Source organism: Anolis sagrei, chromosome 6, assembly GCF_037176765.1.
Source record: "Anolis sagrei isolate rAnoSag1 chromosome 6, rAnoSag1.mat, whole genome shotgun sequence".
NCBI lineage: Eukaryota > Metazoa > Chordata > Lepidosauria > Squamata > Dactyloidae > Anolis > Anolis sagrei.
Window position 1 is genome coordinate 77050263 of NC_090026.1, and position 10398 is coordinate 77060660.

The following is a 10398-nucleotide window of genomic DNA, read 5'->3' on the forward strand; positions in this document are numbered from 1 at the left end:
TAAGGGCAGGGTGTCACTGGCCTCTTAGTTTTTCAGGCTCCATGGCTATGTGGATTGGGCCCAGGGATCTTGTGATATGGTCCCTAGGCCCAACCCACACAAAGCCCACACCTGCAATGGCGTGGATCTTACCTAAGATCCAGGTCTTACCAAGTGTCTGCTTTGTTCCAAATCAATTTGCTTTTACCTGAGGCTTTGTTTGGATGCCTCTGGTAAAAGCGCGACAGGTCCCACATTTTTGGACCTGTCTGGAAGTACCCTCAGTCTCTCTCTTCCTTGCATTTCATTGTTCATCATCCCACAAACCTCACCCTGAAATTAAAACTCTTCCCCTCTGACCTGCCTTTTCCTTTGCTCATGCCTCTGGCTCCCCACCACCACCTTAAATTCAGGCTACGGCTTGTGTTGGGATGATGGGCAATGGAGTCTGAGGTGTTTGGTGGGCAGGAGAGGAGATGGGGAGAAAGAATGGGTGTAGAAGAAGCAAATAGCATAAGTATTAAAAAATACAGTTCAAAATTTTACAAAGTGTTCTCTTGCAGGCAGGTATCTGCAATGCACTTTGCATACTGCAGAGCAAATTTCCCTGTGCAATGTGGTTTACATTTGGGGCTTGTTGAAGCACATTAAGGGGCTTTTTTCAGACCTTTCCCCAACTTTACTTGATGTGCTTTAAAGGCCTTAATTTGTACTGCACCGAGCTTTGGCTACTGCAGTTTGTAGCCACTGCAGTTTGGATTATACAGTCAGTGTAGATGTGCCCCAAGAGTCACATTTTGCTTTGTGATTGATTCTTATGTTAAATGAAAACATTGCACGGGGAATGGATGAAACCTGTGGAAATCATTCACAACTGTGCAGATGACAATGCTGGAGAAAATCTAAGTTGTAGGTCTGGTTCTATATTTATTCTGCAACCATACAGAATGGAGGAAGCTGGTACGGAATATCCATTGCTGGTCCATTTCCTCCCCATGATAAAATTGTCAGGGTCCTGAGACTTATCTTGAGTAATGCAGTGCTTATGTGGCAGCATCATGTCTTCTCTCTTTGATGTTGATGTTGTGTTGTTGTTTTTGTTGTTGTTGTTGATGATTTAAAAAACAAGAGGGGGCAGTGGAAGGGCAAAGTTACACCACTCACCCAGAAGTGCTGCTTTGCATTGCTGAGGCATTGCAGTTGTGTGACAGGAGTTGCTATAATGTTGCAAAGTAGCTGTTATCCCAGATTATGAGAACGCCACAATATAGCAGCTCCCCATATGGTAATGACTTACATGATTCTGGGGAATTTAAGTATGAGATGGAAAATGGAAAAGAAGCACATTTGGGGTTTTATCATGAGTTGGGGCTTGATGAATGCAAGGATGGAGTTTAAATTGCTGGAAGAAACATTAAAAACCTTAGATATGCAGATGATACCACTTTGGGTTGCTGTAGGTTTTTTCGGGCTATATGGCCATGGTCTAGAGGCATTCTCTCCTGACGTTTCACCTGCATCTATGGCAAGCATCCTCAGAGGTAGTGAGGTCTGTTGGAATTAGGAAAAGGGGTTTATATATCTGTGGAATGACCAGGGTGAGACAAAGGACTCTTGTCTGCTGGAGCTAGGTGTGAATGTTTCAACTGACTACCTTGATTAGCATATAATGGCTTGATAGTGCCTGGAGCAAACTTTTGTTGAGAGGTGATTAGATGTCCTTGTTTGTTTCCTCTCTGTTGTTGTGCTGTTGTTTTTTAATACCGGTAGCCAGATTTTGTTCATTTTCATGGTTTCCTCCTTTCTGTTGAAATGCTTGTGTATCTCAATGGCTTCTCTGTGTAGTCTGACATGGTGGTTATGAGAGTGGTCCAGCATTTCTGTTCTCAAATAAAATGCTGTGTCCAGGTTGGTTCATCAAGTGCTCTGCTATGGCTGATTTCTCTGGTTGAAGGAGTCTGCAGTGCCTTTCATGTTCCCTGATTCGTGTTTGGGCAATGCTGCTTTTGGTGGTCCCTATGTAGACTTGTCCACAGCTGCATGGTACACGGTAGACTCCTGCAGAAGTGAGAGGATCCCTCTTGTCCTTTGATGGCTGAAAGTGAGGAGGAGCTGATGAGCCTTCTAACCAAAGTGAAAGAAGAAAGCGCAAAAGCTGGGTTGCAGTTAAACATAAGAAAAGCCAAGATTATGACAACTGGACTGATCAATAACTGGCAAAGAGGGAGAAAACGTGGAGGCAGTGACAGACTTTGTATTTCTAGGTGCGAAGATTACTGCAAATGCAGACTGCAGCCAGGAAATCAGAAGACGTTTACTTCTTGGGAGGAGAGTAATGACCAATCTCGATAAAATAGTAAAGAGTGGCAACGAACTGCATAGTTGAAACAATGGTATTCCCCGTAGTAACCTACGGATGTGAGATCTGGACCATAAAGTAGATTGAGTGAAAGAAGATAGATGCTTTTGAACTGTGGTGTTGGAGGAAAGTTCTGAGAGTGCCTTGGACTGCGAGAAGATCCAACCAGTCAATACTGCCCTCATTGGAGGGAAGGATATTAGAGACAAAGATGAAGCACTTTGGCCACCTAATGAGAAGACAAGAAAGCTTAGAGAAGATAATGATGCTGGGGAAAATGGAAGGAAAAAGGAAGAGGATTGGTGAAATGCAATCCATATAGTTTTTCCCAGTTTGGAGAAGAACATTTTATTCTTTCCTGCCATATAGCCCTGAAAAACAAGGAACATTTCAAGAAAAATGTGTGGCAATCTATAAGTATGGGTGAATATGATCCAAAGCTAAACTTTGAAGAATTAAATACATTCTTCTGCCTGGATGTGTCACTTCCACTTTCTTCCACATTTTGTTTTTAAATCAAGTTCTTTCCAACTAAATTTATGAAAAACCAACAAAGTTTGGCCAGTTGGTTAAAAATGGAACCGATTTTACAGCCATTCCTGTTCTGGTTCCATCCATCAGTCAAAAGAACAAGCACTGCTAATTGCTATTCAGGCAAGAACTTCAAGATCAGGCTGGCCTAAATAAAATATAGCTGCCCATTTATAGCTCACGACTGTGTACTAGCCTTGAAGAATTGATCTTTCTCCTCTATCTCTCCCCTAGGCTCCCTCTCCCTTGTATGCCTTATCTATTTTGGTTTGTGAACCTAATTGTGGGGCTTCTGCCTTTTTATTTATGTGAACTACCTTTGCAGATAACAGATCAAGAAGTAAAAGCAAAACCTCAGAAAAGAGCAAGGACATAAATAAAAAGTATTTCGAATTCAATATTGCTGAATATTATTCAGTGTCGAATATTTCTTCATTATAAAATTGAGCAATATTTTATTCCAGTGTTTTCTATACTCAGTATCCTCTCAACTGACACTTTACTGACTTAAAGGCACATCAAAACAAAGAGGGCACTAGAAGAAATGGGTGTGCCTTTAAGTCGAATTCAATATTGCTGAATATTATTCAGTGTCGAATATTTCTTCATTATAAAATTGAGCAATATTTTACTCCTTGTCTATTTGTCATATTTTTGCTCCTCCATAAAATGATAGCTCCTGACACGACAAATAATAATAATAATAATAATAATAATAAGAAGAAGAAGAAGAAGAAGAAGAAGAAGAATTATAAAAAAACAAAGTATGCAATCCCAGGTAACAGCAGGAATGAAGAGAAACTACTGGAAAAGCTGACACGATATGAGGATTTAAAGATCGAACTGCAAAGACTCTGGCACAAACCAGTAAAGGTAGTCCCAGTGGTGATCGGTACACTGGGTGCAGTGCCTAAAGACTTTGGCCTGCACTTAAACACAATTGGCGCTGACAAGATTACCATCTGGCAGCTGTAGAAGGCCACCTTACTGGGATCTGCACACATTATTTGCCGATACATCACACAGTCCTAGATACTTGGGAGGTGTCCGATGTTTGATCCAATATAATAGTCAGCAGAGTGTCTGCAGTGGACTCATCTTGTTGTGTTTCAAATAATAATAATAATAATAATAATAATAATAATAATAAAAAGGTAAAGTCTTCCTGATGTTATTATACCCATCATCCCTAACTTGTGCAGCTAGGGATGAAGAGTAAAAGAGTTGAAGTTTAACAAGATAACAACAACAACAACAACAACAACAACAATAACAACAACAGCTTTATTATTATACCCTGCCTCCTTCTCCCTGAAGGGACTCGGGGCAGCTCACAAGGGGACATGTCCAACAGTACGGGTTAAAACAAGCATAAAAATAGAATAAACAACAAAAAAATCAATAAAACATCATAAGCAGACAACATCATAAAAACAAAAATTATGGTTGATCTGCAGGACTACACAGCTCCAACCCTGCTTTAGCTTCGTTACCGTAGCTGCTTCAGAGACCTGTTACATCCATGCTAGAAATCCTGTATGCCATCTTCTCCCAAACTGGCACCTTCCAGAATTGAAATACATGGCACCTCTCATTATACCTAGAAATAATCATTTAGTCAGTGAATGGTGGTGACAGTAGTCCAAAACATCTAGGGAGTCCCAGGTTGAAGAAGTATAAACTGCCTTTTGGCTATAACCTTAGAAGATCATCAATATCGTCACAACTGTTGCTGGATAAATATATCCCTTTTCCTTTTAGCTGGGGATGTCATGGCAAACACATGTTGTTTTATTCTGTCCCACTGAGTTTAGTAGAATGAAGGTGGCATGAATGGTGATAAGAAACTTTCCTTTTTGGGGAATATATTGACATCTGGAAATGATCCCAAAGAATGAATTTCTCCAAATGATAGTCACTTTTGAAAACAGGATTGAACTGTGTGGAGCCATGGGGCTTTTGGCCCTCCCAACCTTGCCAAGGCTCTGATGACCCCAACATTTTTTTCAGCAGGAAAAAAATGTTTTGACTGTAAGTACTATCAAATGATTTTTAAAATCCTTTGCAGAGCTGGAAAATTATGTTTTAGAAGACTCTCAACTCCAAAACAGCTGCCATCATTTCAAAAGTGATTTTCCACCATCCCTGGCCACCCAAAATGACAACTAAGGTGACAAAATGACAAAAGTGATGTTCCACCATCCCTGGCCACCCAAAATGACATACTGAGGTTCTGATGGGTGAAAATGGAGCTGTGCTTCTGAAACATTTGGATAAATCAAATACTAATCTTTCTTAGTAACAGAAACAGAAGAAAATAAGCACATGTGGAACAAGATTTGATCTGTCCATTAAAAACAGATGCTCTTCGTGTGATGTTCCCTAACCAAATTTGTTAGTGTGTTGAAAATAACACATTTTATGTGATGATATTGAAAGCTGCACATTGCAAAACAACTTCTTAGGATCTCTGTAGACAGCTATTCCCATAAACTCTGGCCCATGCATATCTGTAAATGTAGATAAATAAATAAATAAATGGTTCTACAGTATTTCATACTATCAGACAAAGCCTGTTTGGCAGCCAGTGATCTCATTATGTCTTCCCTGACCTGCCAACTCTCTATAACAAAGAACCGAAACATATCACAATAATGACAATTTTATATTGCAAATTCTACATCAAGTTTATGGAGTCATATGAAAAGCATAAATCACATCTACGGTTTTCATAAATAACCAAGGACAGATGATCTGTGGGTGGCAAGCCGGTATGCTTAAATTGTTTATCCAGCAACCATTCCAACAATCACTTCAGAAATTCACACATAAAGTTCAACCAGAGTTAGACTATCAGCCTCATCAGAGTGTGTTTCCTTTTTTAAAAAACACAAAATTTATTAGAAATAGTCAATCTGTTAAAAGAGCAAAACATCAGTTTAAAAATGCATACATATTACAAACAATCCATAATTTGAAAACTCATAATTTAAGAACCACCTGGATAGGCCTGCTGAAAGTGATTGGTCCTTAATGCTGTTTTAAATGAAGACGTGAAATTTATTTATTTATTTTATTTAAAACATGTATATTCTGCCCTTCTCACCCCGAAGGGGACTCAGGGCGAAGCACAGCATATACATGGCAAACATTAAATGCCGAGACACAAATTCACATACAATACATAAACATTAAAAAATATCAAAATATTAAAATACACCATTTAAAACAGTCCTAGTCATCCGCGTCAAATCTAATTGGCCTGGTAATCTTTCCTCTGGCTGCTTTATTGTCTTGTCCCGAAAGCTTGGTTCCACAGCCAAGTTTTTACCATCTTTCTAAAGGACAGGAGGGAGGGGGGCAACCTGATCTGACCAGGAATGGAATTCCATAGCTGGAGAGCAATCACCAAAAAGGCCCTGTCTCTCGTCCCCACCAATTGTGCCTGTGACAATGGCGGGACGGAAAGCAGGGCCTCCCCGGAGGATCTTAATCTCCATGATGGTTCATAGGGGGAGATGCGTTTGGACAGGTAATTTGGGCCGGGGCCATTTAGGACTTTATAGGCCAAAGCCAGCACTTTGAATTGTGCCTGGTAGCAAACTGGCAGCCAGTGAAGCTGGCGTTACATGGGAGTTGCCTCTGAAAAATCCTGAAAATCTCTTGGGAAGACAGGTGGGCAAATGTCAGCTTCTTTTTTGGTGTCAGGAGCGACTTGAGAAACTGCAAATCGCTTCTGGTGTGCCAGTGTGCTGGAAGAAGCAAAACCCACCAGCGCTGAAATGACAAGTCTTCATCATCGACTCTGCAGGACTGGCCACCTTGTCCAAATGTCCGATCACCATCTCCGAAAGCAGTTACTGCACTCTCAACTCAAGAATGGAAAATGCAATGTTGGTGGTCAGGAAAATAGATTTAAATATGGGTTTAAAGTTAACCTTAAAAACTGTGGTATAGACACCGAGAATTGGAAAGTTCTTGAATGTTCTAACTGTAGGCCAGCTGTTACCAACAGTGCTGTGGAATTCAAAGAGGCATGAATGGAGAGTGAAAGGGAGAAACTTGTCAGAAGGAAGGAGCATCAAGCCAACCCTGACCAGGACTGCATTACACCTGGAAAACCGATGTTCTCCCTGTGAAAGAATATGCAGGTCAAGAATGGGCCTCTAAAGACACCTACAGACTCACTATCAAGAGCTGACACTTGGAAGTCAATCATGCTTGGACACGAGGGATCGATGATGGTGATGATGATGAAGATGATGATGAGTAGCAATGCTCAAATCATTACCCCATCCCGGCTCTCTTAGCCAACATTAGGCCAACATTATGCCATCTGAAGTTTTGATCAATTTGATATCGAGCTCTTTTGTGGGGCTCTCCCAGTGGGGGAGATCCCTGAAGACCGCTAAAGGGGTCTTTTGACCTCGGTGAGCAGCCAGCAAAAGCCAATCCAAAGCGCAAAATATTAAAAATTAATCTCACCAGAGGCTGAAGAGGTATCCAGTGACCGAAGCGTTTATTTCTGCGATTCAGCTGAAAAGGATGCGATTGCAGTGATAGTTCACATACAAGCATACATTCACAGAAGTTCCAGGCATTTTTATACAGTCAGAACAAAGGGAAAACAGTTTGAAAATCCCGCCCACCCTCTGTCAGCCGGCTTCGCCCTGATTGGCTGGCCCCGGAACAGCTGGGAGGAGGCTTGGCTGCACGTCCCGCCTCTTGACCAATCAGCGAGCGTTGCCGCCTCCAGGGGGCCAATCGGCACCTTTCTAGCGCCTCCGAGGATGGTCCAATCAGCAGACAGGAAGCGGGACGAAGTTTGACAGTCCGGGGGAAATGGGATGCCCCAGGGGGCATCCGCCAGCTGTTACTGAGCCTTTGTTCTTATCGGTGGAGTGGCAGACAAGGGGAACAATGGGTTTCCCCCTGCCCATGATTGGATTTGGGAGGAAATATGAAAAGGTGAAAGAAGGGGCTATTGACGGTGTTCGGACCTCAGGGGATCAACAAACACCATAAATTGAGTTAATCAATCTTTCTTCCTAAGTTTTGTTGACCCATCCCTTATCTTATTGTCTGCTCTGAAAATAAGCCTTGAGACAGAATCAACCATGGGCCCATGCAAATGTAAATATGGACTGGTTTTTTGGAGGACAAAGGATTTCCTCTCTGTTGGCAATAATCCTTGGGTCACATTCCTTTTGGGGCAAAAGGGGGTCAAAGAGGAAAAGTGGGGAGGGGAACCAAAGTGTATTTCATTACATTACATTCATTTCATATATCTTATACATTTCATACTGCAAATCCCATCTCCATCCCAGCGAAAGTTTATTAATAAAAATATCCAGTTACTTTATTATAAAAAGAAATTCACGGACTCCTGGTGAAAGCACACGGAAGCGGAGGCTGCTTGCGAATCGGAGCAAGCCTGAACTGAAGGTTTACGTCCAAAATGTGGCAGAAAACAGTCCAGGATGTGGGGCAGAAAGTCAATAGGAGAGGGCAAACAAGAGAGTCCAAGGGAGGTTTCCTGGTAGTGGTCTGAGGAGCAATGTCCTTTGGGAAACTACATTTCCCTGATCAGGGGCCAGGGTCCGTGCCTGGCCGCCCTTTCGGGACTCCTGCGGGTGGCCGCAGTGGGTCCCTGGCTGTTGGATCCAAGCAGGGGCGAGCGCTGCCGCGGAGGAGCGGGAAACTCAGTCAAATTGACAATCAGCTGTTTCTCTGCAAGATAAAATACTCAAAACAAAACTAATTTTTCTCCCGGGTGAAGGAGCCCAAAAGGAGAAAAGGGAAATGACAGTTAGTCTTAGAATTAGTTGTAGAAAAATATAAAATTGGAACGGCGGCGATCCGCCATCTTAGGTGCTTTTTGTGGATAAGGGGGTCTGAAATGGCGGTTTCCGTATCCGCGACCCAAGCGAACGCAGATTCGGGGTCCGGGAGGCACCTGAAGGTGCCTCCCGCGGGCTCACGGCTCTCCGGAGCCCAAAAAAGGGTTTATTGCAACGTTATTTGGTTAGAGTCAAGAAAGGATACAAAAGTAGCATGCGGAAAGATATAAAGTTGCAAGATTCAAGTATTTTTATTAGGGAAAGATACAAAGTAAAGGGAAGGGGAAGGCTAGGCGAAACTGCAGGCATTCCTGGTCTTTGAGCTAGCTGCTGGGGCGCATTTCGTCTGTTGGTCCCAAAAGCTTGGTCCAGGAACTGCGGAACTCTCCGCTGCAGCTCACACCAATGTGAAGGCGGGGCTCCCCGCCGCGCTCGGGCTCAAATTCAAACTTTTATCAGTCTAATGGAGCTTGGAAATTATTTAAGACTACCCTTGTTATGTGCATTGTGACTATCCTTGGACTAGGGGAGGTTGAGATATAGCTTAATTCAATTTCTCCCTTGCTCTGTCTCATCTTTGTTTTGTTTTTGTTTGGTTTTTTTTTTGGGGAGGGGTGCTCTTTTACTGGTAAATCCTATCCAGCAGAACAGTTCTGTTAGCAGATTTCAGAGTTCAGTTGGCACAAGGGGATATATAGTGACAGAAGATGCTTGTGCCTAATCCTAACTTCCCAGGGCCAATGCTTCCCCAAGTTAAAATTGTACTGAAACATCCTATCTGTACTTGAAACTGTCATCACTATAAGTATAGCAGTAAACTCACAAAGAACACAAGTTTTCCACTTCACAAAAATGCATCTGTATACATGTAGTCAAGAAATATAGGCAGAGTTATCTGTGACATGGCAGTAGTATGGGAATTTCCATGCATACTCAGAAATTTCATGGTTATGTTGGATACATGCTCAAATTGCTCACGTTTCATACATTCCAGGCATTGCTGAGTTTGGGAATAAATTTTAAGCCTCTGACATACATTTGAAATTGGATTAATTTTAAATAATAGTGACTAACCCACTTGCAGATATGTTGTTGGTTTATTATGGCAAGTAAGCTAAGAGAAGTGCAGATGTATAGGCAAAGTTCCAATTTTATTTTTGACTTAGTCTTGCAAAACTGTCAACCAATGTTTTAAAAAATCATTTTTATGGTGCTAATGCAGTTCTTTCTTCTCACTTACCCATCAAACATATGAAAATATGGACTTGCTATCATTTGGCAGAAGCAATCTAGGACAAGAACCAAAGAAGAAAACAGCCCTCAAAGAATACAGAATGTGCAAATCAGCAAATGAAATCTTGGTGCACCACCCACAAATGGAAATATGATATGAAATGATGTGCAATGTAACTTCTGGGAAAGTCATAGAATCATAGAATAATAGAGTTGGAAGAAACCACATGGGCCATCCAGTCCAACCCCCTATGATGCAGGAAAAGCACAATCAAATTACCTCTGACAGAGACCAAAAGGATAAATAATATGTCACTCAAATGAAGAAGATGTACCTTTATGTTGCTTATGCAAAACTGAACACTTAGATTCTTAGATATAGTTATACTAATTCACATAGGCTGTGCCGTTGGGCTTGGATGATATTATTCTTAATGAAGGAGGGATGGACGTGGC